Here is a 6,000-nt window from a genome sequence, read left to right on the forward strand (position 1 = left end):
CATTAATTTAGTTCTTTACCAGAAAATACCCATATTTTTCTTGGCTTTATCTGCATGACAGATGCCAAGAAACTTATGTTCCTTGTTAATTTCATATTTATATGCCTACCTCTACAAGATGTTAAAATAAGCTTTTTTCAAGACATTTGTGTTCTTTTAAAATATATATACATTTTACATTTTCAAAACAGGACTGGTTTGAAGGCTTTGATTTTCAAACTGGAATGAATTTCATCTTATTTCTTAAGGATTTTTATTCTAAATTTTGGTATATTGTATACCAGGCTATTGTTAAAATTATGTGCATTAATTTAAAATCCTGTGACAAAAATAAATAGATGTGCAGTTACCTCAGATCTAAGTGTATAGTAATAGGATATATACCATGTGTAGTTGCCTCTAAATCCAACTAATTGATTATGAGTATATTTATGTAACATTCTCTTCTACAAGCTTGCAATTTACATTTCATGAAACACTACAATGTACATTTATGACATTATTTTGATCCACTTTATATTAATAGTGTGATTTTGAAAAGGAAAAGATAAGAGAGCAATCCTCCTCTCCCTTTGTAAAGCACACCTGGTGTGGCATGGTAAGGCACTGAATAAGAGATCTGCCTTGCAACCTCTGCTCTTTTTGTCCAGTTTGGAGGTGGCTTGATTAGATGCCCCTGGAGTCTTTCTCTGAAATCTACAAACCAAATAATTTGTCACAAATGTTAGCAGCAGAGGCAAGGAAACTTCTGGCAGAGAAATCCTCTCTGTTATATTGCTAAAATGAAATACGAGGAGATGGCACAGATCAGGGCTTGGCTCAGGTAGTTGGCATTCAGAGGAGGAGAATTGGACTTTAGCCCAACTTTATAATGTTAATTCCAGCCCTTTTGTGTATTTTTTTTATCTTGCTCTCAAGTATGATTGCCTTGAATACAGTTTGTACAAAGATGTAATCTTCATTTGCATCCTGAATGCTTGGTGCCTGCATATCGTGAAGGTATAATGTTTCTACTGAAAATACCCACGTACTCACATTTGGCATACAAAAGGATCTCTGCTCCAGGGAATGAACAGGTCTGAACTAACTGAATGCCTATGAAGGGATGTAAAGCTGTCTGTAAGAAGGAATGCAAACTGTGCTATCAAAACGGGAAGATTTTTCAGCCCGGGTTGCTCTGTGCCTGTAATCCCAGCATACACACAGCAGCAAGGCGTTTGTGGAGCTGCTTTTGTACGAGGACACAGTGCTTGGTGCATTTATTCATGTATGTGCCTAGGAGTGCTCCATCTGAAGCCTCTGTGCTGTCATATTCACTTGGCCTGACTGTGCACCCCTGCTACCTGCCAGCACTTGGGCACTGCTGGTGTCACTGCCTGCCCCATGTGTGGCACGAGTTTCTGCTGCCCCTCACACTCCCCCTTGGCAGCCCTGAGTTTGTCTTGGGGAACAAAATATACTTCCAAAAGAGCTGTAAGATCAGAGAGAGCTTCTTCAGCTGAAATAAGTAAATCAAGGCCAAAACGCTTTTGAAGAGTTCTATTTTTCTATTCCTTTGGCTTCTTTTCTTCTCACCACCATTACCACAGTAGACTCCTGTGGGTTGAATGCTCAGTTACTCTTTCTCACATGCAAGAGATAGTAAAAGAAGAAATAAGTTTGTGATTTAAGATTGTTTTCATAGAACAATTAGGATACTCCTTCTATTAAAATGATGTTGTTTATATCAATTCAGCTATCCAGGTGTGACTCATGTAATTTTTATAGAATAAGGGGCTGTCAAGCACTTGGTTTGGAAACTGGGAGTGGAAATCGCTTCTAGTGAGGAAAGGTCACCTTAAGTGTGTATGAACAAATACTGCCAGATGTTCTTTCAGAACAATAGGGAACAATCCATCACTTCTATTCTAAAGTTGCTTAGTATGCCCTTATTTTAGTGTTTATCTCATGCAAAACAGGAATCTAAAAATTCTTCTGCTTGTCTCATTGACATAAACACCTTCAACAACACATTGAAAGTGACTTCTGCATCTGTTTGCCTTGTAACTTATTAATAAGCACATAGTTCTTTGTTTTCAGAAAGTGAGATGATACCTTTGAGTTTCATTTTCCCCCCACTTTGTATCTGCTGTAGATACCTCTATTTTCTGTCAAGAAACCAGGTAGTGGACAAAACATTGCAAAGGTCAGGGAAAATATCTTTTCAATACAATGAGACAGTGAAATGCTGAATAGGGAACCCAATCCTGTGAATAATTTCAAGAGTCAAAACCAGTACCTGGATTTGCTTTATGATTTTGCAGGAGAATGATGGCCTTAGGCTGCAGTCCTATCATCCAGATTTTTCTGATGTCTGTTAGCAATACTTTTTTATTTTCCATGCTGAGATGTGGTTTCTTACATTTCACAGAGTTTACATTTTCACTTCCTGGATTTGCGTTTCAAGGTTACTTCCTTGTGACTTGGAGCTTTGATGGGGAAGTTACAGCCTCTTTGTTTCCAATAGGATTTAATGCATGATATAACTCCTTATATGCATGGCATATCTACTAAAGAAATTCTAATTACCAGGTTGGTGCAGTCTGCATATGGTCTGTCAGGGCACCTGGACACTTGCTGAGCATTGATTCTTCTGCACAGTGTGAATTAATGGAAAGTTTTAAATCCCGAGGTATCTTCTCTAACCTGCTGATGTACACAGCATTGCAGAGGGAGCATTATCAAAACAGGAATCTGAGTGGGTGACAAAGGAACTGACCATGTGAGTTCTTGGTGTATTTGCACAATTTGGGATCATTAAAGCTAAGCAAGAGTTGAGAAATGACTCTGAAGAGCAAAACACTTTTATACAGCTTGAAAACAGATAACTTCAGACACCATACGGTTCCTCTCCTGTGACACCTTTCAAACAGCTCTCACAGACTTCAGCTGGCACCAGCTGATGCTATAAAGAGAGAATTCAGTCATCACTGGCCTTTTCTGTCTTTTTTTCTAGGGGGGAAAAAGAGGTCAGAGTGGCTAAAATGCAGCAGATACGTGTCTCAAAGAGGTGAATATTTTAAACCACATATTTCTTAATGTGGCTAGGCAAATGAAAATGAAGGTGAAAGCAAAAAATCAAGAGGTAATATTGACACAGAATGATCTTAAATTCAGTACAGTTCATCCTCAGGTTCTTGTAGCCTTCATATGTACATCCCTTCCAGCCCGAGATCCCAGGGTGACTGAGTGCTCACACAGACTAGACAGGCACCAGTTCTCCAAACCTCCAGCAGGTTTCCATTTGACATTTGTGCACCTGGTTCTGACCTTACTTGTTCCATTTCACCAGCTGCTGGCTGCTCCTTAGTCATAGTATCCCCAGGGTTTCTGGAGATTTTATTTATTTAATAAATTATGAGGTAATGGGTATTTGAAGTTAATCAGATCAGTGAGTAAAAGTTGTTTTAGGAGCTCAGAGAATGACATGCACTGTGCTCCTCTCTTCTGCTCCCTCCCAAGGTGCATCTGGAATGATGGCCTGAGGTGCTTTCCAACAGCTCCATAGCTGCTAAAGCAGTGACCCAGAGTACACAGGGTGAGGAGAAAGAAGGCACCAATGTCACAACTTTGGGGCTGAAGTGGGTGTTGTGAGACTGAGCCATAATGCTCCCAGTGCTCATGGAAAGAGAAGCAGTGATGGAGAAAATAATCTCTGCACTCCAGTGTCTTTTACTGAGCCACAATCTGCTTTGGAAGCTTATTTCTGTATGTTAATAAAATAGAGTTGCCTTTCTGGAAAGTGTCAATGTCAGCACAGCACACAGACTTGTACACAGGCTTTTATAGTGAAAAAAGGAGTTCATAACCTCTTTTATTTGAGTAATTGCTGTTCTTCATTAATAAGTCTTTGTTATCTCCAAATTGAAGTAATACTGTGAGCTACTCGTGCTTCCTGCTTAGCTTTATTTAATTGTGCAGACATTTGAGTCAGCAGTGACTAACCTGGAAGCCAAGTCCAGATGCTGAAAGGCTCCTTGCTCTGAGGGCACCATTGGTTAGCAGGCTGCCCCTGCAATGCTGAGCACGTGGGAAGGCTGTGCTGTGAATGTGCTGGCCCAGCACACTTGTTTCACTGCCAGAATGCTTCACAATCAGACATAATTTTTCAGTGTCACGTTCCCTTTCAGGGAACTCTCCTGACACAGGCTTTTGTTTTCTTCTTTCTGAACAACCATGAGGTGCTCAGAGATTGGGAAGAAAACCCTGCCTGAGACTTGGGAGGGTGCTGTATGGTTTGCCCACTGCCTCCCTTCCCCTCAAATGCCAGGGTAACACTGGCCATGAAAGCAGTTATTTTCCCACTTTCCTCCCCTTCTCCTTAGCTTCACAATGTCCTCTAAACCTGTATTTTGAAGGATTACACTAGGAGATGTAGGACTGAAATAGAGATAAACTTAGCTGAAAAAGACATGCAAGCCCCCCAGATTCTTTATTTGGGGCAGATGGTATAATTAGTCATGCTAACAGTGCAGTGCCATGAGCCTGAGACCCTCCCACAACACCCAGCCCCTTGCCCTGTGACTGTGGTTCACAGTGGGGTGTACCAAGGGGTTCCCCTGGGCCTGGCTGGGTACCAGCCTGCACACAGAGCTGTCCCAGGCTGGGGGGATGGCACTGCAACGTGGGGCTGCCTCTGCTTCAGGCTGCTGCTCTTGGGCTAGAGCAGCAATACGAGCAGGGTGGAGTTTGCAGGTGCAGGGAGTGTCTCAGGGTGTCAGCTGGGAAAAGCTGATCAAGGGACAGCCATCCAAGAAACAAACTCAAGTGTAAATTCTGATGTTGCTGTAGAACTGAGGAAACCCAAAAGCTTGCCCAGCCTTCCCAGCTCTACCAGTTGGTCTAACTAGAGGTGTTATCTCTACCTTCAAACTTTCCAGGCATTGCATTTTCCCTGCTAGGAGCTACACAGTTAGAGGTTGTGGGCCAAGTTTACTGGAAGGAATGGCACTTCCTAGCATCACTGGTTCACTGGCACAATGGACTGAATCCAGTCTGTCATGTTTCCTCAAACCCCCTCAGGTGGGAGGACAGAAGCTGATGTTCCTTCCCACCAAGGTGTCAGAGAAGCTCAGCAAAGTAAAAAGACCAAATTGATGTATTTTCTATGCACTTACCTGGTCTCTTCCCTCTCAGCACAGCTCACTCTTATGACTGCAGTGGGCAGTTCTAGGCTAACAGCAGACTCCCTGGGATCCTTGGTTATTGTTGCATAAATCTAGCTCTAGACCTGTATAAAAAGCAGTGAAAAAATGTGGCATAAAAAAATAAAAGGTGAGAGTAGAGCATTTGTTGTATTGGCTCACACCACCCAAATTTTGCTCTCTTTTGCCTACTCTGACTTTGTTGACAGAATTTTAATCCTGTCTCTCAGTGTTCCTGTAACATTGTACTCACCCATAGTTTTCTTACCTTAGTGTGGGGTTCTACCATTGTGAAGCTTGCAGGAGCTTTCCTTCCCTTCGGAATTCATGCCCATCTTTATTTTGTTCCCTGCTCTGAGGATGGGACAGCACCCACTGCTGTGGATTATGCTATTGTATAACTCTAATTTTAGTTGGTACAAGATAAAAGGCAGAATTAAAAAAAAAAAAAAAAAGTGAAAACAAGAATGAAATGTTTTGATTTACTGGATTTTTAATGCTCTTTTGCGGGAAATTCCAATTTTTCAGTCCACTCTGGAATGAAGCCATTTTTGCAACTGAAGTAATTCCTGTGAGAGGCATTTTGGAATTGGCCAGCACTGTGTGCTGCTCTGCACTGCTTGTCCACCTCTTTCCAGCTGGCTGTGCTGTGCAGCTTTTGCTGTGGTCAGTGGTGTGACCTGTCAGGAAGCACTAGAAAGGTTCTCCAAGTATCAGTCTGGGGAAAAGACAGTGGCAGCAGTGAGCACCTTCTGCTGAAGCCAGGCAGAAAAGGTGCCTGGATAATGGAACAAAGATGGAGGAGCCTGACTGGCTG

The sequence above is a fragment of the Agelaius phoeniceus genome, chromosome 6, assembly GCF_051311805.1.
Source record: "Agelaius phoeniceus isolate bAgePho1 chromosome 6, bAgePho1.hap1, whole genome shotgun sequence".
In the NCBI taxonomy this organism is placed as follows: Eukaryota; Metazoa; Chordata; class Aves; order Passeriformes; family Icteridae; genus Agelaius; species Agelaius phoeniceus.